We start from the raw sequence: 26,500 nt of genomic DNA, 5'->3' as shown, positions 1-26,500 counted from the left end.
TAGCTGTTTTCCTCTCATTGGGAATTTCATCCAATCTGCTAAGAACATGTTTTTACATCAAGATTTTACATTAGAAATATAGATATAGAAATATTTGAAGTGTCTTTTAAAAAAAACCTCTAGTGTCACTTGCACAATTGGTAGACTTCCTGCTTTACATATAATTACTACTCTATTAAACACCGAACGTTTCCTCCACTTAATTTCGTGCTCTGGAGGGAGCTCAAAATTAGAGGCATTTGGGTTCAAACTTTGGCACGAGTAGCTCTTGAAGAAAGCCCGCCTGTACATGGGAAGCCCTTTTTTGCTGTTTCATTTGATCGGTGGGACGTGTCAGCTCAGCCGATTCATGCCGTATTGCTCTTCATTCCTGTAATGCGGCTCTTTCTCTGAATAAGATCTCTTGGTCCCAGCCATGGAGCCGTTAAACAAGCAAAGTAAACTGAATCAACAGAGCCGAAGGAGCAGATCTAATTACGGCTTAGAAGCAGGAGCTGATTACAGGGTTCCTAAGCCACACGCCAGTCTCCTCCTGGACCACGTGCTCAGGCTGTGCGGGAGGAACCTGTGCAGATGCAGCAGAAGCCCACAATGGGCTAAAATATTCTCACAAGAGATTTTAAGTTGTTTTTTAATCAGATTATTGCATACGGAGTCCTAGATTTAGATGGCTTAACCAGAAAATTCAGTAGACAAAAAGGCATTGTTGCATGAGCGATTTTTGGAAATTATGGAACTATATTCTGGTTTAGAACAAAGTTTGAGTCCAGTGGTACCTTTAAGCCCACAAAGTCTAATTCTGGTTATAAGCAGGGTCCAATGCCACAGAGTCCATCCTCCAAAGCATCCATTTTCTCCAAGGGAACAGATTTCTGCTATAATTCTGAGGTCAGCTATAATTCCAGGAGATCTCCAGGCCTTACCTGGAGGCTGGCAGCCCTCCCACAAAGACAGGAAGGGCAATATCTCTCAGCCCCACTAGGGTCTTCAAGTGGCCATGCCCCTCTAATCAGGCACAGTGAATTATGGGTTATGTCTCTTTGTTGACGGAAATGTATAATCCAGTATGCAGGGACTGGAGGAAGGACATGCCGAGAAAAGGGCAAATCATAGACCCCCCGCCCAAATTCAGTATTTCATAGGGTTACCAATCTCCAGGTGTGGTCTAGAGATTTCCCAGAATTTTAACCGTTTTCCAGATGACCAAGTTCTGTTCCCCTGGAGAAACGACTCTTTCAGACATTGGGCACTATGCTGCCGTATCCTCCCCTCCCCCAACCCTGCCCTCCCCAGGCTCCACCCCTAAAATCTCCAGACAATTCCCAACTGGGAATTGGCAACCGTCTTCATCCCTGACGGATACGTGGTCACCCACTGGTTTGGCCACTGTCTGTTTGCCGGCTGCGATCAGTACCATGACTGTTCAAGGAACAGGGCCGAGCCCTACCAGCTCGTGAAAGGGGACGGAGGGGGTACCGTTGCACCCCTGAAAAGTCTGGAACCCCAAGGCCCACATGGGCAGAAACCGCAGGGGGAAAGATTTGTATATTGACGATGTATTTCACGGCACCTGTGTAATGTAGCCAGGAGACCCTGCGGTTATCTTGGCTGCCAGGCAAGAGACATTGGCAAGGGGTTTGCCCCTGCCTGCTCCTGCATCATGACCTGGTCATTCCTTGAGGTTTCCCTTCCGAGTGCTATCCAGGGCCCACCCTCCTTGGCTTCCATGATCTGATGGGATCAGGCTGGCCTGGGCTATTGAGGCTAGATTTAATGAGGAAGGAAACAGAGCAAGGCAGAGCAGAAAGCTGGACCAGTTTTCCTGCATTCAAACAGTTTGCGTATGCTCAATCAGTTAAAAAAAGAGATTGCACATGTGATCACATATTGCTGCTTTTTCTAAGTGAACAAAATATTTCCACTTAGAATCATAGAACCATATGATAATAGAGTTGGAAGGGACATCCTGGATCATCTAGTCCATCCCCTGCACTATGCAGGACACTCACATCCCAATCGCTCATCTACTGTCACCTGCCACCCCCTTGAGCATTCACAGAATCAGCCTCTCTGTCAGATGGCTATCTAGCCTCTGTTTAAAAATCTCCAAACCCACCACCTCCCAAGGAAGCCTGTTCCACTGAGAAACCACTCTAAATGTCAGGAACTTCTTCCGGATGTTTAGATGGAATTTCTTTTGAATTAATTTCATACCATTGGTTCTGGTCCATCGCTCCGGGGCAAGAGAGAACAACTCTGCTCCATCCTCAATATGGCAGCCTTTTAAATACTTGAAGATGGTTATCAGATCCCCTCTCAGTCATCTCCTCTCAAGGCTAAACATACCACGCTTCCCCAGCCTTCAATCAAAGTTCCCTTCATCAGATACAAGCAACAAAGGGAGCTTGGACTCTCAAAAGTTTATATCCCCATCTTATTGGACTCTAAAGTGCTGGTGGGTTTGAATCCAGTTGTCAAGAGCCAAGTGACTTTACTAGCCAAAGAACTAGGGGGTCAGAAACCACTCTAACTGTCAGGAACTTCTTCCTGATGTTTAGGCAGAATTTCTTTTGAATTAATTTCATCCCATTGGTTCTGCTCCGTCCCTCCATAGAATCATAGAATCATAGAATCATAGAATCATAGAATCATAGAATCATAGAATCATAGAATCATAGAATCATAGAATCATAGAGTTCGAAGGGACCTCATGGGGCATCTATTCCAAACCTCTGCACTATGCAGGACACTCACATCCCTATAGCTCATCTATTGTAACCTGCCACCCCTTTGCCTTCACAGAATCAGCCTCTCCATCAGATGGCTCTCCAGCCTCTGTTTAAAAATTTCCAAAGATGGAGAACCCACCACCACCTGAGGAAGCCTGTTCCACTGAGAAACCACTCTGTCAGGAACTTCTTTCAGATGTTTAGATGGAATTTCCTTTGAATTAATTTCATCCCATTTGTTCTGGTCTGTCGCTCTGGGGCAAGAGAGAACAATTTTGCTCCATCCTCCATATGGCAACCTTTCAAATACTTGAAGAAGCTCCCCCAACCTTTCTTCATATATCTTGGTCTCCATAGCCCTCACCATCTTTGTTGTCCTCCTCTGGAGACACGTTCCAGTATGTCAACATCCCTCTTCAACTGGGGTGCCCAAAACTGAACACAGGACTCCAAGTGAGGCTGAACCAGAACAGAGTACAATGATAGCATCACCTCCCGTGATCTGGACACGATACTCCGTTTGATACAGCCCAAAATCCCATTTGCGTTTTAACCACTGATTCATACTGCTGACTCATGTTCAATGTATGGTCTACTAAGACTCCTAGATCCTTTTTGCACATGCTACTGCCAAGACAAATCTCCCCCATCTTATATTGGTGTATTTGGTTTTTCCTACCTAAATGCAGAACTTTACATTTGTCCCTATTGAACTTCATTTTATTTAGTTTAGCCCACTTCTTGAGCCTATCAAGATCATCCTGTATTCTGTTGCTGTCTTCAGTTATGTTTGCTAACCCTCCCAGTTTAGTATCATCTGCAAATTTAATAATTATCCCCTCTAATCCCTCATCCAGATCATTTATTAATATGTTGAACAACACAGGCCCCAGGACAGATCCTTGGGGCACTACACTTGTTACTCTTTTCCAAGAAGATGCTGAACCATTAACAAGTACCCTCTGGGTACGATCTGTCAACCAGTTATTGATCCATCTGACAGAATTAGGATCCATACTGCATTTTACCAACTTGTCAACGTTCAGTCCAGGCTTTGGATAGCTACCTTTACATTCTGGCTAAAACTACTTTTCCAACAGCAAGGTCTTTCAAGTCTAATAGTGATCGACACATTTGTCGCACCTTGGCAAATTGCACTCACTAAAAAGTTGTGCTACTATGGTCTCTCATATCAATTGTTTTTGTCTATGGGTTATGACAAGGCTATAGATCTTGTTAAGACAAGAGTGATAGAAGTAGAGAGACAACATGATCTCAACAATATTCAGGACCCACTCTTTAGGAAAGATTTCCTAAACAGGAACACCCAGATGCAATATCTAAGAAAAGTGGTAAATCCTGAGCACAGGAGATCCTTTACCCTCCTTCGTCACAATGCCCTGCCCTCTGCTTACTTGAGTGGGAAATTTGATGGACTCCCTCTTAAGGATCGACTCTGTATCTGCAATGAGGGTCAAGTAGAGAGCATATCTTATTTGAGTGCAAGCTGTATAAACATATTCGCACAGGTGCATGAGGACCAATGCTTATAGAATGTCCTCACGACCTGAGAAAGCATCGCCTGCAAATATTGCTATCAGATACAGATAATTTGTTAACTAGCAAAGTAGCAAAATTGGCGTGGCTGGCTTTAAGAATTAGGAAAGACTGGGTCACTCATGTATAGTCATAATAGGTCCACAGAACTTCTTATGTTTTTTGATTAGCAGATATATCGCACACCTCTTAATCTTGTCTTTTGATTTATATTTTAACAGTTTTATTAGTTTTATAGCTTTTATGGCTCATTTTATCCATGTAAAATAGTCAAAGGCTTCTAAATGTTGGCTTTTATGGTGAAGAAGTTTTAGGTTTTATTGTTGATGCATACCCTGGGGCAATACAGGGAGATGTTTGACTTAGAAATGACAAGGTAGAAAATAATAAGTACACGTGTCAAGAGTAGATTCAAATGAGTAGCCATGTTGGTCTGAAGTAGCACAATAAAATCAGAGTCCAGTAGCACCTTTAAGACCAACAAAGATTTATTCAGGGCGTGAGCTTTCGAGTGCAAGCACCCTTCGTCAGACTATGATCTTCTTACATGACAGGGAATATATAGCAAAAATCAGTTCTGTTACATCTGTGTCACAACCAGATACAGCCAATGATAATCCTTTGTCAAAACAGCCAATGAATCCCCTAGAATTCAATGTACTTTACAGAGAGAGACCAAAGTGTTGCTGGTAGAGAGATCAAATTTTAAATCACAGTTGTATGGAGCAAGCAGCATATGGAGAGGTGATAGCCTTTGATCTCTCATTGGCTGTATCTGGTTGTGACACAGATGTAACAGAACTGATTTTTGCTATATATTCCCTGTCATGTAAGAAGATCATAGTCTGACGAAGGGTGCTTGCACCCGAAAGCTCACGCCCTGAATAAATCTTTGTTGGTCTTAAAGGTGCTACTGGACTCTGATTTTAACGTGTCAAGAGTGTTAGTTTTAAAGTTCTTGGCATCTCTGCTCTTTCTGACTATAAAAAGAATGCAGGTTTGTATCTGCTTAACAAAGGAGCACTGAGACAATTTACAAAACAAGTGACTAATTGTGACTGTGGGAGTCTGATGGCGGAACTTGACGCAGAAGTAAAAATTACCGTGTTTCCAGTAGAAAGTGCTGGATGGTATATATTCACTGCCACCAGGCTAAAAATAATTAAAATAACAACTTGTCTTTCACAGAGATCAAAGGCTAGGCTGTGTTTTCTGTTCCTTTCTTTTCCTTTCTTAATATTTGAAAGAAAAGAATATTTCTTACAGAGCTACGAACTGTCTTCTCCAATCTTTTTCTGCCTGGGAAGTCAGATCACAAGGAGATGCCCTCTGGACATCTCACCAATCAAAGAAGCCCCTCTGGAGGGGGCACCAGAGAGGGCTGGTGCCCCCAGTGGCAGCCCCAGGGAGGGGCACCTTGTCCCTTCACCCATGAAACTTAGGATGCCCCTGAATACAGGTTTTTTTCAGGAACACATTTTGGCCATGAGTCGTGATTTAAAATTTTTGTGTATTTTTTTTACACGTTTAATGATTTATAAGCAGTATTGAGTTCCATAAGTAAGAAAGGCGGCGAACAGATATTCTAAATCATCAACAAATTAAACAATTAGTACCATTTCACCTTCCCTGCTGGGGTGGTCTAGAATGCAGAGAAGCCTTCTACTCTCTTCTTCCAGGGGGAGGGCAGGATAAAAGAAACCAAACCTTAAAGTCACCTTTCCTCCTCTTCCCTGCAAAGTGCAACACATCTTCTCTCTGACCTGGCTAGACCAGGCAAGTCTGATCTCGTCAGAAGAAGAAGAGGAAGAAGAAGAAGAAGAAGAAGAAGAAGAAGAAGAAGAAGAAGAAGAAGAAGAAGAAGAAGAAGAAGAGATGGTTCTTAGATACCGCTTTTCTCTACCCGAAGGAGTCTTAAAGCAGCTTCCAATCGCCTTCCCTTCCTCTCCCCACAACAGACTCCCTGTGAGGTGGGTGAGGCTGAGAGAGCCCTAATATCACTGCTCAGTCAGAACAGCCTTATCAGTGCTGTGATGAGCCCAAGGTCACCCAGTGGGCTGCATGTGGGGGCGTGCGGAATCAAGCCCGGCTTGCCAGATTAGAAGTCCGCACTCCTAACCATGACACCCAGCTGGCCAAGCTAGCAAACCACCTCCAAATGTCTCTTGCCTGGCTGCCAGCCAGTCCTAGGATCCCCTAATGCTATATTGTGCCCCCTCCCCAATGCTCTAGGCATACGTTTGCTGCCTCTACCCCCTGTTCTCCAACCTTGTTCTGCTGTGCCTCCAGACCCACCCTCTGGGCACCATCAGATGTACAAGCAGCCTGGAGCTCCCAGCATTCTGCAATGATGTCATAGAGGGAAGACGGAATTTTAGGACAATGGTGATTTGTCTTCTGTGCAGTTAAAAGATTCCAATGCAAGAGTGTTTGGCTCGATCCTCGGATCCTGAATCTTAGATTTTTGATCAGGGTAATGTCCTATTCTTCACATTCTCTTTTTTATGCTTAACACTGATAGATGACAACAGGCAGTTTCCACACCTTTGTGATCTGTATCACTTTAACCTCCCACTGAGACCCACATGAGATAAAAATACAGTACATTGACAGAGCTAGAAAAAAAACCAACAGAAATTTGAGATTTGCTTGAAATTATGAATATATTAATTTTCATTTTTGCTGGAGTCAAGTTACGTATACTGCTCAGTTGGGTGAATGTTTTCTTCAAATCTTAAAAAATATCTTTAAACCGCCCGGGCGCCACAGACGGAATAAAAGAGTAAGGGCTGTGTGGGAGGAGTTAGGGCGGGCTCGGTCCGGGATAAAAACTCGGAGGAGCGAATCAGGAGCCGCGAAGCGGCTTCTGATTCGCACCTCCGAGTGGCACTCCAGGGCCAAGTGTCCAATTGGGAGGCGCGCAAAGCGGCCTCCCTGTTGGACACTTGGCCCGTCTCCTGGACGCCGCGCCACACACTCCAGTCCTCCCCGAGCAGCCATCCTGGTCGGATGGCTACCACGCAGGAGCCTCACCCCACTTCCCTAGGCTCAGGGAAAATCGCTTCCCCTCTGCCCACAGGAGGCCCTTCCCAAACTCTCCTCGCTCGCCTCCTCAAACCGCGCTGGCCGCCGCTGCGGCCCAACTTCCAACAACGACGCACAGCCCAGCCGCCTGCCAATGACCTGACGCCCGCGCTCCGACTTCACCACCACAACGAAGAGGCCACCGCCGACATGATGGGGCCACCAACCACCCGACACCGGACCCCATGTCCTACCTGCTCGCCTATGGTGCCTCCTCGCTGCCAAGACAATGACGCTGCCGAGCCGGCGCCCGCAGTTCAAAATGGCCGCGCCGACCACCAACGCACCGACGACCCGCTGGCAGCTTCAATGGCCGCTCAGCCAGCACGCTCCCCGACCTCCGCCAGTCTTCACTGCCGCCGCGCCAAGCCTGGACCCTGATGAGCCCCTCTGCGGGAACCTCTCCGCCGCCGGGACCAGCCTGCGACCTCCACGATCGCCCACGGAACGAGGACCACTTTACAGACGCCGCCGCGCCCAGCCAATGCCCTCGAAGATCGCCGCCGACAGGAGGAGGCCGCCGCCGAGCCGCTCTGCGGGACGCGCGGCCCCAGACATCGCCGAACGCCCTCTGCTTCGCCGCCCGCAATCCACCGCGCCGCCCCGTGCTCTGCGCTCAGTCCTCGCTCTCCCGTCCACCACAACATGGCCGCGGACGCCTCCTCGCCTCCTTCACGCCGCAGATGCCTCGCCCAGGTAGGTTCCCCTGCGGAACCCTAACCCTTCTTCCCCTTGCCCTTCTTCTGCCCTTCTTCTGCCCTTCTTCCCCTTGCCTCCCTGCCCACACAGAACTCTTTGCACATCACCGTGCCATCTATCTCCCTCTTCTAGCGCCCATTTTCTTCCTTTTTAAAATGGGCTTAAAATCTAGTTTAATATAAAGCAACTGCAGAAAGTTGCAAAGTGAGAAGGACTGGTTCAAGGTGGATGTGGAAAATTCTCCCTTTCCTGACAGGCCATCTTGCCTCAAAGCTGTTTTTCTCCCAAATTGTGGCTCTCCAGATGTCCATGGACTACAATTACCAATGTGCTGTCAGGGGCTCATAGCAATTATAGTCCATGGACATCTGGAGAGCCACAATTTGGCCATGCTGGTACTAGGAGAAGGAGGTGGGAGGGGGCATTTGTCTCACCAGCTCGACAGGATCCCTCTCCAAGAACAAAGAAGTGCTGTTTTTTGTATCCTGCTTTTCACTACCATCATGCTTTGCTCCCTTCCCCTTTTCATTTTTTTGCAAAATGGTGCCTGCTTGCCCCTTTCTTTTCATTGAGCCCCTTAATACCACCATTCTGTGCCCTTGATTGCCTCCCCCCTTTCCCCCAAGTGTACTGAATGTTATAGTGTTACAACACTGCTCAGCAAGACAGCTTTTTAAAATAACTGAGAAACAACATTGTAATATGATGCCTTTTAAAAAAGGCAAGATTTTTCAGAATGGAGGAAGGGAAGGGGAGGAAGGGAAAGGGGATGTGACAAGGAAAGGGGCAGGCACAAATGATTCAAAATGGCGGGCACGGGAAAAACCCCCGAAGGAATGCATTTCCTCCACCTCGAAAAAGATTCTGCCTTAACAGATGAAATCGCGGTAACTGGGAACTTCCAAAATGTGCAGTCAGTCAGAGGGCAGTCCAGGACTGCACCTGGAAAGGTGGATTTAAATGCAGAAATGGACAGAAAATTTGACCCTTTAAAAATGCAATTTCGAATGGTCTTGCTGTTGTGGAATCACTCTTTCTTGAAACTGAGTGGCTTAAACACCAGTTGCAAGACAACACGGAGAACACTGGGAGAACAAGGATCGATGCTCTGCTCTGCTGTGGAAACTCATTGGGGGAGGCCTTGAGCCAGCCACAAACTCTCAGCCCAACCCATTTCACAGGGAAGAGTGGAGTAGAAAAGTCAGCCACTTGGGTCCCCATTGAGGCGAACGCCAGGGCACAGATGAAGTAAAATAAATAAACATCCTTAATGCAGCCCAGTCCAATCCCACTGCTCCATGTCCTTACAGGTTCTGCAATGTGAAACAAAATTCAAAATGAGAATGAAGCACTTTTAACTGCCTGGCTGCTTCTCCAAACGGCCATCTGCTATCCGGGATGTCCTATGCAAGGAAGAGACATTCCGTAGCATTCATTCCATCTACCTGTACAGGACTCCAGGGAGCTGTTCTTGAAAGCAACACACAGGCACACTGCTCCACTGGGTCAACAACATGAGCTTAATTAAATTGATTTCCCTCCCACCGTTTAGACCGGAGGAAGACTGGGCTGCATGAAAACAAAGGGTATGATTTAGATCCAGTTCCAAAGAAAAACACATATATAGAGACACAAAACACTGAGGACACACACACAGACACACACACACACACACAAAATCTGATTCTTGAAATTCAGTTCATGTTCAAGCCATATCCATTTTTATTTACTACCTAAACCAAACTATAATAAGTATGAACACTCCTAGAGCTTCTGCTTTGTAAGGCAAACTTCATGTCTCATCCTTTTAAAAACATATTATTGTATTTTATTATATTTTATTGGGAATTGATTCAACAGTGTTTGGCCCTTTTCAATTAAGCCAAAGCTCACTGTAATCAACTCACTCAACTGAACTTGGACATTTGTTGGAATTTTGCCTGGGCTGGCAACAAATAGAGCTGTCCAAGGTACTGATTTTATGTTTTTAAATTGCTGTCAAGTCACAGAAAACTTACAACAACCCCACATGGCAGCGGTGACTAAACTATGTCCATGGGCTACAATTACCATAAGCCCCTGCCGTAGGGGTTTCACAGCAGAAAATATTCAGGGGTGGCTTGCCATTGCCTGCTTCTATGAAGCAACCATAAGTTAGAATCATAGAATCCTAGAGTTGGAAGGGGCCATACAGGCCATCTAGTCCAACCCCCTGCTCAACGCAGGATCAGCCCTAAGCATCCTAAAGCATCCAAGAAAAGTGTGTATCCAACCTTTGCTTGAAGACTGCCAGGGAGGGGAAGCTCACCACCTCCTTAGGCAGCCCATTCCACTGCTGAACTACTCTGACTGTGAAAAACTTTTTCCTGATATCTAGCCTATATCGTTGTACTTGTAGTTTAAACCCATTACTGCGTGTCCTCTCCTCTGCAGCCAACAGAAACAGCATCCTGCCCTCCTCCAAGTGACAACCTTTCAAATACTTAAAGGGGCTATCCTGTCCCCTCTCAACCTCCTTTTCTCCAGGCTGAATATTCCCAAGTCCCTCAACCTATCTTCATAGGGCTTGGTCCCTTGGCCCCAGATCATTGTCACTCTCCTCTGTACTCTTTCAATTTTATGCACGTCCTTGAAGTGAGGCCTCCAGAATTGCACACAGTACACCAGGTGTGGTCTGACCAGCGCCGTATACAATGGGACTATGACATCTTGTGATTTTGATGTGATGCCTCTGTTGATACAGCCCAAAATGGCATTTGCCTTTTTTACCGCTGCATCACACTGCCTGCTCATGTTTAGCTTACAATCCACAAGTACCCCAAGGTCTCGTTCACACACAGTGTTACCTAGAAGCGTATCCCCCATCCAGTAGGCATGCTTTTCATTTTTCTGAACCAGATGCAGAACTTCACACTTATCTTTATTATCCCTCCAGTCTGATGAAACACTGCTCCTGCAGTGTTTTTGTCTTTCTGGGATAGTCATTTATTGAGCATGCAATAGCTCTTGTTTGAGTAGCGCCCACCCTTCACATGCTCCCTTCCCTTCCAGCATTCTCGTCCATGGTATGACACTCCTTGGATATCCCCCATCAAGTGCTGACCCTGCTTAACTTGCAAAATCTGGTGAGAGATCAGACTAGCCATGGGCCATCCAGGTCAGCGACTGCTCAATTTCCTCCTGCTGTTGCCATCATTGCCTCCAGAGGATCCCAGATGAAAAACGGCACAGCTAAGGGGCTGTGAATCAGCGGCAGAACATCCACTTTGCATGAAGAAAGTCCCCGCTTTAGCCCCGAGAAGCTGCAGGCAGTAGGCGATGCTAAAGACCTTTGCCTGAGATCCTGGAGACTCACTACCAGTCTGATGCACCAGGATTAGAGCTCTTCAGGCTTTTCCCCCAGAAACCAAGCCCCGAGACAGCGACCATCTCTTCCTCACACATTCACCACGTTAGGCTGCTTTCCCACAAACACAGTCTCTTGAGAAAGGATTTTCAGCCTACTGCTCTGAAGGCACATCCCTATCTGCAAATGTCCCCTGGTTTTAGCCTGTAGACTCACAAGACAGACTTTGAGACAGGATCCTGCTCTCTGACCCTCTCTGAATGGAAATGACAGTGCAACAACCTTTTTTTTTTCATTCCCCCCCTTCCCAAGTGGCCTTTTCAGCCATCCATGGCCCTTGACTAGCTGTTATCTGTTATGTACAACAACCAAACTGGCATTCAGAGATCTGGTGACTGACAGGAAGGGGCAGGACCTTTGCCCATCCATCACAATGTCATCCTACCCAAAACACTCCCAAGGAACAGATACACGCCTTGTATGTCCAGGGCACATCACCATCAATTCCTACTGCACAGAACACCTCTTGGCTTGCAGGCATAACTGCTGAGACACAGAGCCACAAGGGAAGAATTCAGGTGGACTTACCTTTCAGCTGACTTGGCTGGTGACTCTGTAGTGATTCCTCAGTTGTCTCCTTCCTGGGAGCTTTTGCTAGGGTTCGGTGAGGCAGGAATCCTTTGAACTTGCGGCTGAATGATGTTCTGAAAAACAAGGATTCGAGGGCTTATCACTTGGGTGATAAAATGAGGCGGCAAATTTAAGCTGCACTGAAGGCTGTCCTAAATTAGGAGTTACACCTTACTCCACCCTGCAGCTGGGCTCTGTAGATGGCTGCCTTCCATGTGAAGGGAACTTCCAAGTGAGCTTCCTGAGCAGCCTCACGCACTTTGGACAGGCTGGCCTAGGACAACTGCTTGGAAAATTGCTGCTTTTGCCACACAGAAGAGGCGAGACACATGTTAGTTCAGGGGTAGTCAAACTGCGGCCCTCCAGATGTCCATGGACTACAATTCCCAGGAGCCCCTGCCAGCATTCGCTGGCAGGGGCTCCTGGGAATTGTAGTCCATGGACATCTGGAGGGCCGCAGTTTGACTACCCCTGTGTTAGTTCATCACGCATGCGGTGGGCTGTCCTCCTGAACCGCAGCCACAAGGAAACGAAAGGGAATGCATTTCATAATGTGGAGACGATGCCTGACTAAATCTCACAATACGCAGAATGTGCAGACGTACTTGACCTGTTGCCACCAAGGCCTCTTCTCCACAAGAGCCCTCAGATACTGTGCAGAGCGCCAGAAGATCTCCACAGGAGTTCCCAGTTGTCAGTAGCATGGGAGGAGACTAGTAGCACCTCCTTTGGGTCATTTGCTTTTGAACAACTCATATTTTAAAAATGCACCATTTAAAACTTTTGACCACAGAAGAACCGCATGGGAATAAAAACTGAAGATCCACAGCCCACCTTGAACTCATAAAGTTGTGATCTCAAGGCCAGCACTTTGCTAACTGAGTTGTCTAAGCTGTGTTGGTTTGCTGCCTGTGGAGCCCATTCACAGCACTCACGGACTTTTTGCAAGTGTTTCTCCCCCACCCACCCACCCACCCACCCCTTGTGAAAAACGTGCAGCAGACTGGGAGAAGGGATGGCAGCTGAAGGCAGCCGCAGGCTCGTCTTTAACGCCTTCTGATGTGAGTTCTTCTCGCATGACTTAAGGGGCAAGGTAAAGCAGGAAAAATACTTCTACAGCACGAAAGCTTAGACACACACTGAAATGGAGGAACAGGAAGTCAAAGGGGATGGTCCTGCTGCACAACAACCAATCAGTGGAAACCCATCAACAGCTCAAAAAAAAAAGAAGAAAAGAAAAAGGTGGTGGGAATCTCAGCCATTTTTCTCATAAACATGCAGAGTTAAGAACTGCAATTCAGGGGTGAATATCCAAGAAAGGCGATAAGGTGCAGAGTGCAGGAACAGATGCAAGCAGGATGTGGCTTCAAGAGACAATTCAGTGAGACTCAAGATTAAACCGGGAATGCAGACAGTACCCTGGTAGCAGGTGAAAAGAAAGACCTCAGCCCGATCCCCTGGGGACAGCGCTGACCTCGATGGGCCAAGGGTCTCTTGCAGTAAAAGGCGGCTTCAGCTTTTTGCCTTCTGGGGGCAAAACTGTCTGCCAAATCCCTCACTATGAGATTGTAAAGCAAGACCACTCTAGACAGCTGTCTAAACCAGGGGTAGTCAAACTGCAGCCCTCCAGATGTCCATGGACTACAATTCCCATGAGCCCCTGCCAGCGAATGCTGGCAGGGGCTCATGGGAATTGTAGTCCATGGACATCTGGAGGGCCGCTGTTTGACTACCCCTGGTCTAAGCCAACATGGAAAATATGGGAAATACAAAAGCAAAGGACAGTTACTTCATTCCCCAAGAACAACTGACATAACGGGGCACTACAGAAAAGCAGAGAGGAGGTGATGGCTGTCCCTGAAGCAAGAAGAGCCTGCCACAACGAGCCAATCTGACAGCCTCCCGGTCCTCCTAGCCACGGGTTGGAAAGCAGCATGAGCACCCTCGTTGCTTCAGCAGATAAACCGAACCACTGCCTCCAGGGAAGGCTGCTCAGGTAGCATCCGAGGAAGGCCTCCAGTGATGGCACAGAGTTCATTTTCCCTCACGAAGGGAATTTCCCACAAGAGCCACATTTCAGCGACAGACGGAAGCTTAACGGCTGGCTATTAGGGAGGCTTACTTGAAGCCCTGTAGTTATCTTGTCAGCAGGTTCTTTAGAACCACCTATTTTTAAGTCCTTTTATAGCTGGGTTTTTTCAGTTCTCCGCCTGGGATGAAAGATCATAGCCAGGAACAATTTTGTTCATTCCACACTCTTTATATCATTATTATTATTATTAACTCGATGCTCCAAACGTGGTCTTAATCGTAACAATTGAGCCACTTCTTCGGTAGGAACATAGTTAAGTGTCTACACGATGCCAGAGAATAAAGACTGAGTTTCGGTTCGTGATCGTGTTTCGGCTTTTGTGTGCAATTTCCTTTCAACACAGCGACAGGTAAGGACTGGGATGGATATTGATGCCCTGTCCTACCCAACACACATGTCCTTTGGCCTGCCATTTATCCAAGCCCGTTGCACCCAGGGACACAACAGGTGCTAGTGCACACGCCTGCACATTGCCTTGCTAGGGGATGGCCCTCCTCCCTCTTCTCCCCGCTTGATCTTGGGAGCCAGTGTGGCATAGTGGTTAAAGAGTGGTGGGTTTGATTTCCCACTCCTCCATGTGCAGCCATCTGAGGCACCTTGGCCAGTGCTCCGAGAGCTCTCTCAGCCCCACCTACCTCACAGGATAGCTGTTGTGGGGAGAGCGGGGTAACTCAGCTGGCGAGCCCAGCAAGGGCTTTCAAGGCAAGGAAGGGGCAATGGTGGTTCCCCATTGCTTCCCTGGTGGTCTTCCATAGACCACTCCTGCTTAGCTCCCAAGATCTGGCACCATGCTCTCTTCTTTCACCACTCTGTAGATTATCTTCCTCATCATCACATCTCTACAGAGACGTAAGAATCTTGAAAATTTCTGACTCCTTTCCCATTGCAACTGCTTGTTCAGGCCTAAATTCACAGAGTCAGCATTTCTGTCAGATTGCTATCCAGTCCCGGCTTAAAAACTTCCAAGGAAGGAGAACCTACAACCTCCTGAGGAAGCCTGTTCCTGAGGAAGCCTCCTGAAGAACTGCTCTAACTGTCGGGAACTTCTTCTGGATATTTAGCTGAAAATTCTTTTGAATTAATTCCATCCCATTGGTTCTGGTCCAACTCTCTGGGGTAACAGAAAACAACTCTGCTCCATCCTCTTTGTAACATCCTTTCAAGTACTTAAAGATGGCTATCATATCGCCTCTTAGTCGTCTTCTCTCCAGGCTAAACAGACCAAATTCCCTCAAACTTTCCTCATACAACTTAGTCTCCAAACCCCTCACCATTTTTGTAGCCTTATTCTGGACATGCTCCAGTTTGTCTTCATCCTTCTTCACTTTCAGCCAAACCTACCTCACAAGGTTGTTGTGAGGACAAAATGGAGGAGAGGAGAACTATGGAGACTAGGTTTGGGCCCCCATTTGGAAGAGTGGTGAAGAAGGTGCGGTTGTTTTGGCCTGAGTACCCAAAGGACTACAGGGTCTGCCTGGGAATCAATAATAAATCATTAAATGAATTTAATAATGAAATAATAAACAAGAATAATCATGCCTTTTAAAATTGTTAGCCCCTTTGGTGAATGACCACTGGCTACTCACTGAGAAGGGTCCTTCTCCCATGAGGTCAGGTGGACATCCGGAGGGTGTTTCCCACCTTTCTTTGAGGGAGGCAGGTCAAGGCTGCCTACTCCCTGCCTTCCCTGGGAAATGCCCATCTGCTTCAGTCAGTGACTGCCAGAGTTCCTAATTCGAGAAACAAGAATCCTGCAAGGCATAAAAACTGGCCAGCTGCACAGTGACACCGAGAGAAATAACAGGAAGCCGGCGCAATAGAAGTTAGACGTTGAAAAGTTTACTGAGTAATAATTACAGTATCAAGTAATAAGAACTCTCTCTGAAAAAACATCAACCACAAGTTCGGATTCTCTGGTCTTCATATATTGATAGACAACTGAGATGCATTCCGTCAGCAGAGGGACAGGATGTTCTCCTGACCTCGCAGGAGAAGGTGAGTAACCAATGGTCATTCTCCCAGAGGTCAGGAGGACATCCGGTCGGACTACCAAGAGCAGTCCCTCAGTCGGGTGGGTGAATAGGTTCAGAATGCATCACGTGTTGAAGGACTTTATGCCCAAAAGAGGCATCTTGGACCGCAGCGGGCCCTGTCTCAGAAGGTCTGGTACTACTGGGAGCCTGAGTGGTGTATATTCCCCAGAGATATCACCCTGCCAACAAAAGTGCATCTAGTCAAGGCTATGGTCTTCCCAGTTGCAATGTATGGCTGTGAAAGTTGGACCATAAGGAAGGCCGAGCGTCAAAGAATTGAGGCTTTTGGTGCCGGAGAAGACTCTTGCGAGTCCCTTGAACTGCAAGGCGAACAAACCGGTCAGTCCTAGAAGAGATCAGCCCTGACTGTTCCTTAGAAGGCCAGATCCTGAAGATGAAACTCAAATACTTTGGCCACCTCATGAGAAGGAAGGAGTCCCTGGAGAAGAGCCTAATGCTGGGAGCGATTGAGGGCAAAAGAAGAAGGGGACGACAGAGAATGAGGTGGCTGGATGGAGTCACTGAAGCAGTCGGTGCAAACTTAAATGGACTCCGGGGAATGGTAGAGGACAGGAAGGCCTGGAGGATCATTGTCCATGGGGTCACAATGGGTCGGACACGACTTCGCACCTAACAACAACAACAACTCTGTTCCCCATTATAGACCTGGGAGGGGAGGAAGAACAGGAATAGTCGGGCCTGAGGGAGGTGGAAGGGAGTGTAGGAATCAGGTTTGCCATCTCTCCCCTCATAGAAGACTGGACCTCAATCCTTACAGAGTTCGGAAGAAAGGAGAAGAACTCTGTGGGCAAGAAAAGCTGGCCCTGTGTGTTTGGGGCATTGCTGCTTGCAGAAGCATAGGACTCTATTGGAGGAGGGGAGTCCTTCTGCCTGGCCCTGGAAGAGGAAGCCCCTGTTGACACTCCTTTCAGCCCAAATGTGGGTAGTTTGGAGGCACATTTGGTTTCTTTATTCCTTTTCTTAAGAGGGGGGGGCCTCCATTGACTCTAGGATCTGCCCGCTCCTGCTCCTTTGAATCTGTCCAGACCAGAGCCATTGCTAACCTATTGTCCATGAGCTCCAATTGTCTTTCAGCTGTCCCAGAGTCCTCAGCCGAGGAGAATCCATCATCTTTAGCCCTGTCTGCCATTGCGCCACAGTTGCAAGGTGTCTAAAATGGCCGCCGTGGCAAAAAGAACAGGAAGGCAAGCTGGAGAAAGGTGGGGGAGCGAGTACCACTCGGTGGATATCTTCAGGCGCACTACAAGCTGTCCGCCCCTGATTAATGCATCCCAGCTCGGTCGGGACGTCTTCTCAACGTGCTTGGAGCTCTCGGCTCTAAGTAGGCTGGGAGACATGTGGCACCACCGTGTGTTCTGGCTGGTAAGTCAAGGAGGTAGGCAGGGAGGGGGAGAAGTTTTGGAACGAGCCCTCTCAGTTGAATGTGTGGCATTGCCATGTCGAGGTGTCTGCGGCCCAAGCCTGCTGTCCCTTACCTGCAAAGGGTAGTTACTCACAGGACCAAAAACTTGATCGTTAATAATCTTTCTAGTCAGAGAGAAGTCAGACTCGCTGCACTTCCTCTCGAGGCAGGAGAGAGACTGAAGCAGATGGGTGTTTCCCAGGGAAGACAGAAAGTACACATCTTTGACCTGCCTCCTTCAAAGAGAGGTGGGAAACACCCACCAGATCTCCTCCTTACCTCTGGGAGAACCTTGTGGGTGCAGAAAGGCAGGAGACAAACTTTCTAAACAAATAATTGTGTGTGATGTGCAGAAGCCGTGAGGCTGAGTGTCAGAGACTGCTCTAGGCTTGATTCTCTTCAAGGGGCCATACCTGAGATCCCTATCAAAGGAAGAGCATCAGATACAGACTAGGAGTTGCAGGTGAGGAAAAAGCTCCCTGCCACCACTTGGCCATCTCTTCCTGGTCATCTAGCAAGCTGCCCCCTGGCAGTCCACACCCCTTCCCCGAGCGGAACTCCCTGCATTCTCCGCTTCCGGCTTCCTTCAAGGAAGTAAATCTGTTCCCTGATGTTGCAACTGCACACTTCAAGGTGGTCACTGGACTCACACTTTGTCCTGCCGCTTCAGACCAACGCAGCTGTCTACCTGAATCTACCTATCCGGACTGCACATCCTGCAAAACAAGAACAGCTTCCCCACCAGCCCTGCTGACTCAGAGCACTGGTCCATCAAGGCCTAAGGCTGATTCCTGTCTCTGGGAGTCACAGGCTTCATGCCTCTGAATTTGGGGGTTCCCCTCAGTCACCACAGCGAGTAGCCACTGATAGATTTCTCCTCCTTGGAGGAGCCCACTCTGAAAACCCCTGTCTGCGTGTACCTGAGTGTCAGCAGAGAAGCCGCTAGAATCTGCTGCCTGGGCTGCCCGAACCAGAGCGGAAGCCATTACTACGGTATTTGATTAAATGCAGGGCTTAATCTCCCAGGAATCCTATCCCCTGCCAAAGAGGAACAGCTGAGCAAGTACGGCTTCTGCAAGTTTTTTATTCGACTGCAGAGACAGGATTAGGAAAATTACCCAAACTAGGTCAAACCAGAAGAGACCAAGCGTTAGCTGCTCTGGCTGCTCTGTTACAAAAAACAATACAAAAAGGCAGAGCAGCAGGAATGGTGGGGGGTGGACCCAGTGATTGATGGATTTATAATTCAATTTGTATACTGCCCCTCTCAGACTCATTGTCTCCAGGCAGTTAGCAGCGGGTTCAAACACTATATTACATTATAAAAACAATAAAATAACACAATAGAACAACGTACAATTTTAAAGATTGTAACTGATGATGGAAAAAATTCTGGCCTATCCAGAAAGGCCTGGTGGTGGTGGTGAGAGATGGGGGGGGGGGGGGGTAGGCCCAATTTGTTGCTTTGGAGAATTTCCTGATGGGCCTAAACCATAAGCCCAGCAGAAGAGCTCCATCTTTCAGGTCCTGAGGAGCTTAGTAAGCTATGTCAGGACCCAGATCTCTTTGGGGAGCTCATTCCACCAGGCAGGGCCCAAAGACGTACTTTTCAGCTGATTGGTGCTGGCAGAGCGGAGATCTATTTGGGGAATATATTCAGATAGGCAGTCCCTCAGATACGCGGGGCCTGCATGGCATAAGGTTAAAGCCATAACCTTGAACTGGATCCAGAATGCAACTGGAAGAAAGTGAAGCTGCCACAGGATTGGTTTTATGACACCATAATGTGGTCTGCATAAGATGATGTCAGCTCCACAAGGCACAGTGACCCCTTATCCCAGTGTTCTGCATGAGACAATTCTGCTGCCACATCTTATAGGGTAGGTGGGTGGGCTACTTGCAGTGGACACAATTTCATGTCTTGCCAGATGGATGTCAAAATCATTTTGGGGGGTGTTTACACACATGTGTAATTTGCCGTCAAGTCACAACCAACTTCTGGGTTCCAGGGCCTCGATAAGGGACTTTCTCTCCTGGGCAGACATAAATCAGAACCGCAGTTTTATGCATTTGGAGCACTAGTTTTCAATGGGTCAGAATTAATGTTTTAGCATCTAAGAATGCATGGCTGAGCAATCACATGTTCCTTTTAAGATATTCAACCAAACTGAGCATGACTTAGATGGGCCAGGCTAGGCTGAGCTTGTCAGATGCAAAGCAGGGTCAGCCCTGGCCAGGACCGACGGAACACATCAAGGAAGCCCACAGGCATGAGGAAAAGCACCTCTGAATGTCTCTTGCCTTTGGTGGCTCTCCAGATGTCCATGGAATACAGTCCCCATGAGCCCCTGCCAGCACATGCTTTCCCTTTCCAATAAGATGCAATCTTATGACAGTCCTATAAACGAATGAAAGATGCAAGGAGAGCTGTATAACACCAATGTAGCAGTGACTGGCCCGATGCTGCCCCTTGCTGGAGCATGGCATAATTATTCTCATGTGTTGTCTCATGGAAAATGTGCTAATTAGCACATGGCTTGTTTTCCCCTCACCTGAGCAATCGGGCTTCACCTCCACTTAAAACGGCACCGCTCCGAAGCTTCCTAATCAGAGGTTAATCAACGCTTCATTAGCCCAAATACAGAACCATTTTTCTTAAACAGCAAACGTTTACAGCGCCGGAAAACAATCTCAGTCGATTTTCTGCTAGTAACTTCCTCCTACAGATGGTTCTTGGTAGAAAACTATTGTCATTTAGGGCCAAACCAGACAATGCAGCTGGGATTCTATGAACTGATCTTTCTTTGCCTCTTCAGAGTCCTGCTCATGATGGGCGCCAACATGGTGTAGGAGTAAAGGGCAGTAAAAGCCTCTTATCTGGAGAACTGGATTTACCGCTTTGTCATTATTTGAGATTAAAAAAACTTTTTTTTTTCTTACGCCAAGTAGTTCTTCTGATCTTATTATTGGGAGTGGGGGGAGTATCCCACTTTTCCATTTCTCCCAGAAATCAGACCCTCTCTTCTTTATGCTTCAGGGGCAGAACTGGGACCCAGGAGAGGAGCGGATGCCAATCATTACCAATTAAATCAGACTCCAGTAGCCCCATTAAGACCAACAAAGATTTATTCAGGGCATGAGCTTTCGAGTGCAAGCACTCTTCCTCAGACTAAGAATGGACCATCATAACAGTAGGAATATATAAGCAAAAGTTAATCCTGTTACATTAGTGAACTGTGTCACAGCATCCACACAGCCACATGATAATTCCCTGCCAAACCAGCCAATCAGACCCCTCAAACCCATTTGTAGTTCACAAGGACATATCAGAAATAAAACTGTCAAAGCCACGGCTCACACCCTACTATTTACTGCCGGCCCCATCTTTCTCCATACCAGTGTGAAACTTTCTTACAAGTAGAAGCTAAGCTGGCAGCTATCTTGTCCTGGAACCAGAAAGTAGAATTCAAAATTACATTACATATTACTAACAGTCACATAATTAAAATAAATTGTGAGGAATGTAGATACACAAGTTACATAAGGTTAGCATGCATAGTGAGATAAAAAACCTTTGATCCTTGTTGAGTCCGGGGTATGTCAAAGTATTGAGTGTTGTAATAACTTGCATTTCTGCAATCTCCCTTTCTAGCCTGTTCTTGAAGTTTCTTTGTAATAAAACAGCTACTTTCAGGTCCCTTATAGAATGTCCTGGAAGGTTAAAGTGTTCCCCTATAGGTTTTTCAGTCTTGTGGCTTTTGATGTCAGACTTGTTGTTATTATTATTATTAATTAGATTTATTTCCCGCCACCCCTAGGCTCGTCTTATCCCCATTGTGTCAATTAATTCAGCAGTCCCCAACCTTTTTACTGTTGAGGACCGCCTCAGGGGTTGGGAAGAGCTGGCGGCCCGGGCACCGTGTATGTGTGTTTTCGGCACCAGGGGGCACTAATGCGCATGCGCAGCAGCTCCGCACATGCGCATTTGTGTCCACCAACATGCTGGCGGACGTGCCTGCCTCTTCCCCCCCCCCTCGCAGCAAGAAGCTAGCCGGGCCGCTGCAGGGGGGGAAGAGGCAGGCGTAGCCAGCGGCGGCCCGTTACCGAGGCCTTTGCAGCCCAGTACTGGGCTGAGGACCGGGGGTTGATGACCCCCACATTAATTCTTTGGCAGAGGGTTTGACTTGTTTGCCCGATGTAGGGAACAGAGGGACATTGTTGGCACTTGATGGCACATACCAAGTTTGAAGATGAGCAGGCGTGTAAGCCTTTGATGGTATAGGTTAGCGATCCCCAACCTATGGGCTGCGGACCACATGTGGTCCTTCGACTAATTGGAGGTGGGCCCCGAAGGATGCCTTTCCCCTGCCGGCCCTTAACTTCACCCCCCCCCCCCGGCCCTTTACAACACACTTCGGGTGTCATTGTCTCCCATCACTCCCAGATGGGACTATCTCGTTGCAGAGAAACAAGCTCAGGGTTCCCATTGATTTGTCATTGTCATGAGTTAAAATTTCCATGAAAATAAAATGTTCCTTATGTTCATTGTTGTAGCGTGTCTGTATCTTATTTTGAAGGGATGTTTAAACATTACCACAGCGATCAGAGAGCGTTAGGGCAGTGGTTGAGACCCCCCCACCGGGCCTCAGTAAAAGGCGTTGAGTGGTCCCCGGTGATAAAAAGGTTGGGGACCACTGGTATAGGTGACGTAGTTAGGTCCAGTAATTGTGGCATTGGAGTGTATGTGGCAGCAAAGTTGGCATCTGGGTTTGTTGCAAGCTCTAGCACCAGTGTCCATGTTCCCATTCGATGCTGCATTGTTGACAAAGAGTGCTTGCACTTGAAAGCTCACGCCTTGAATAAATCTTTGTTGGTCTTACTGGACTCTGGATTTTATTGTGCTACTTCAGACCAACAATCATTACCTATGTCACTGATGGCTGGGATTTAGCACACTTGCACCCTTGGCTGTGGTAACTAAACACCTCCCACTGGTCCTGTGCGTCTTCATGCTCAGAAGTGATGCTAACCAGAGCATACCATTTCTCAAGCAGCCATTCTCCAACCTGGCCCCCACTTGGTGAAATGATCTCCCAGAAGAAATCGGGGCCCTGCTGGAACCAAAACAATTCTGCAGGGCCTGCAAACTGGAGCTCTTCCACCAAGCCTTCGAGAGCCCTTCCTCCACAAACAGCACTTGCAGATGAAGAACCAATCCACAGTGCAGCCTTAATCATTAAAAAGGTTGAATGTTCAACGTTATGCTGTTAGTAATGTTATACATTTACAGTTACGATGTTTTTCCTTTGTATTGGATCACAAATGACATTTCCTGTATGGTGTCACAAGTTCAAATGTAAACCATCCTGAGTCGCAAGGGAGTACAGTATATAAATAAAATAAAATAAATAAATATTTTCTCCAGGGGAAGTCAACTCTGTCAACTGGAAATCAGATGCAATACCAGGATGTCTCCAGGCTCCACCTGGAGGCTGGCTACTCTCGCTGTGACTGAGCTCAGCAACCTTGTACGTGTCAGAGAGAGAGAGGGGAGGGGGGGGGAGCGCAGAAACACAAGCTCACAAAAGCGAAAAACGATGCTGCTGCCGACTGCTTGTGAGGCAAAACATTCTGGCAGTCAGACCAAATATCTGGCATCTACACAAAAATCCCCGGCAGCTCGCCCAAAGCTACAAAATCTTCACTATGTCCGTTTATCTCCCCCAACCCCACCCCGAAGATTGGCAGCCCCAATCTAGCATGCACATTACAAGACAATTTTTTTACAAATGTTTTCCTGTAAGGATGACCAAAGGAGTACACTGAAAGGTAGAGGAATCACATCTGAGTCTCAGTAATTTTTTCCCCTTTCCTAAAAAAACACACCAGGGGTAGCCAAACTGTGGCCCTCCAGATGTCCATGGACTACAATTCCCATGAGCCCCTGCCAGCGAATGCTGGCAGGGGCTCATGGGAATTGTAGTCCATGGACATCTGGAGGGCCGCAGTCTGACTACCCCTGAAACACACAATGGATGTGATTAATCAGTTGGGAAGGCTGTTTCATTAGGGACTTTCTTCACCTTGAAGTTTTCAGCTCAAACTTGGAAAAACACGGGGATAATTCCCGCCTCCTCCCCAGATATGCTTTTGTTCCTTTTCAAAAGGGGTGCTGGGGGGGGGGAGCTTTGAAACACAGAAGTTGTCGTTCAGCCTCTGATCAGTGAAATAAAACCTAAACTCTTTTGGGTGTCAGGTTTGATAGAAAACCCTGTCATTAATTAGCCTGAGTTCCTCCATGACAGTTAGATTGCTTGGTGCCTGGGAGCCCCAGGTCCTATATCATGCCTGTTAGTTAAAAGTGAAACTATGTTATTATAGCCATTATCTTTGAATGTACTTTCTGTGAGGCCTCTCGGCTGGGTCTGGTTCTGCTAACCATAACATCTTATCGCAACTTGAAGACAGCCAAGGACATGTGAAAGTAACACTGTTTTTATTATTATTATTATTATTATTATTTCGATTTATTTCCCGCCACTCCCAAATGGCTCGCGGCGGGTTACAATATCTTAAAAAACCCATTAAACTCCCATTAAAAGACTTTAAAATGTCACAACATGGCAGCACAATAATAAGATCCCCTTCCTACCCCCATTCCTAAAAAAGGGGGGGTGGAGGAGAAGGAGGTCAACGATGTTCAAGAAGCCCGGGGGAGAGCAGTCGATGTACCCCGGCAGCCCCAGCCTCAACCATAGACCTGGCGGAAGAGCTCCGTCTTGCAGGCCCTGCGGAATGTTAAAGGGTCCCGCAGGGCCCGCAGCTCACCCGGGAGCTCATTCCACCAGGTGGGGGCCAGGACCGAAAAGGCCCTGGCCCTGGTCGAGGCTAGGCGTGCTTCCCTAGGGCCGGGAACGACCAGAAGATTCTCACTCGCAGAGCGCAGAGCCCTGCGGGGGGCATAGGGCACTAGGCGGTCCCTCAGGTATGTGGGTCCCAGCCCGCGTAAAGCCTTAAAGGTTAGAACCAGAACCTTGAACCGGATCCGGACAGCAATTGGTAACCAGTGCAGCTGCCTCAGCACAGGCTGGATGTGGGCCCTCCAAGGTGTGCCGGTGAGGACCCTAGCGGCTGCATTTTGTACCAGCTGGAGTTTCCGGATCAGAGACAGGGATAGGCCCGCGTAGAGCGAGTTACAGAAATCTAATCTGGAGGTGACCGTTGCATGGATCACAGTGGCCAGGTGTTCGGGGGACAGGTAGGGCGCTAGTAGCCGGGCTTGGCGAAGATGGAAAAATGCCTGGCCGGCTACTTTCCTGACCTGCGCCTCCATAGTCAGGGAGGCATCAATGGTCACACCCAAGTTTCTGGCCTGGGACGCGATGGTAAGATGCGCCCCTGCCAGGGTGGGTAAATGCGCTTCCTGTTCCCGCCCCCTACTTCCCAGCCACAGGACCTCCGTCTTGGAGGGGTTGAGTTTCAGGCGACTCTGCTCAAACCATTCTGTCACTGCTTCCAAACATCTGGCGAATGGTTCCGGGGGGGAGTCTGGGTGGCCGTCCATGAGGAGATAGAGCTGGGTGTCATCAGCGTACTGATGGCAGCCCAACCCAAAACTCCGTACCAGCTGGGCCAGAGGGCGCATGAAGATGTTAAATAGTGTGGGGGAGAGAACCGCGCCCTGTGGGACCCCACAAGGGAGTCCATAAGGGCGCGAGAGCTCATCCCCCACTGCAACCCTCTGGGTCCGGTTCTGGAGGAAGGAGCGTATCCAGCGCAAGGCTGTACCCCGTATCCCTGTACCGGCGAGGCGGTGGCCCAATATCTCATGGTCCACGGTGTCGAAAGCAGCCGACAGATCCAGAAGGACCAGCACGGCTGACCCGCCTCTATCCAGCTGGCGACGGAGAGCATCCAGCATTTAATTGCATTTGTCTCCTCTTTCTTCCTCCCCTCCCTTGGGAACTTTCAAGTTTTGGGCGGGAGAATTGTATTGATAAGCAGAAGCAAATCTGTCCTCAGGCAGATTTGACTTCTCTAGTCTAGGTGTATGAAGTACTTCTCATTAAACTTTCTATTTCTAAGAAGTTGTTTGCAACATCTGACATTGGGTTGAACTCCTGCTTGCAGCTGCTGTTTGCCCATGGCAACCTGCCTGGAGAGCATCAACACACAGAAGGTCCCGGGTTCAAACCTCGGCACCTTCCATTAACCGCCGCAGGTGACATGTTAGACTTCTGTCAGAGGCCCTGGGGAGCAGCTGCCATTCTGAGTGGCCAATACTGACTCAAACAAGCAGGGCCATCTTCGTGCATGAGTACGGTGAACACGTCAAATGGCAACTCTCCCAGCCCCGCCTGTTGCAGAATTCTGAGCCCCAAGAAATCGACAGGAAGGCTCCACAGGGAGGCTCCAGGGCAGAATTGTTGAACTAGAACAGAAGAGCAAATTCAGATCTGTTCAATTTGACTTTGGGGACTGAACCAGCATGCTAGGGCCTAGAAAGGGGAATGGCTTGCCTGTGATGTGTAGTGCAGTGGTCCCCAACTTTTATTGGGGACCGGTCAACGCTCGACAATTTTACTGAGGCCCGGTAGGGGGGTAGTCTTTTGCCGAGGGACATCACCGCCACCTGAGCACCTGCTCTGCTTGCTTTCCCACTGGCGCCCCTGACTTCCCGCCGCCCACTGGGGGGCGCTGCCAGCAGCAGCTGCGCAGTGCCACGCTGAGGGGGAGCCCCAGCCATGGCTGCCACTGGAGAGCACCAAAGGTGAGCCAGCGGCAGTGTGGCAGGGCAGCCCCCGAGGCAGCAGCCAGGGAGGAGGACAAGGAGGAGCCGCGGCCTGGTACCGACTGATCCACGGATCGGTACTGGTCTTTGGACCGGAAGTTGGGGACCGCTGGTGT

At 48.2% G+C, this 26,500-nt stretch overlaps 1 protein-coding gene across 8 annotated transcripts in view; it reads right to left on the bottom strand.

Annotated features, from left to right (window-relative positions):
* Positions 1-26,500, bottom strand: part of LOC143820654 (poly(rC)-binding protein 3-like) — a 254,865-nt gene that overhangs the window by 94,514 nt on the left and 133,851 nt on the right. For all 8 annotated transcript variants that reach the window (XR_013225439.1, XR_013225441.1, XR_013225438.1 and 5 more), the window contains one exon: positions 12,004-12,119. The gene's annotated coding sequence lies outside the window, so the exon portion shown is untranslated. The remainder of the gene's footprint in view (positions 1-12,003; positions 12,120-26,500) is intronic.

The sequence above is a fragment of the Paroedura picta genome, chromosome 11 (genome assembly GCF_049243985.1).
Source record: "Paroedura picta isolate Pp20150507F chromosome 11, Ppicta_v3.0, whole genome shotgun sequence".
Lineage (NCBI taxonomy): Eukaryota > Metazoa > Chordata > Lepidosauria > Squamata > Gekkonidae > Paroedura > Paroedura picta.
Note: the sequence above shows the minus strand (reverse complement) of the source record. Positions and strands in the feature narration are given on the sequence as shown.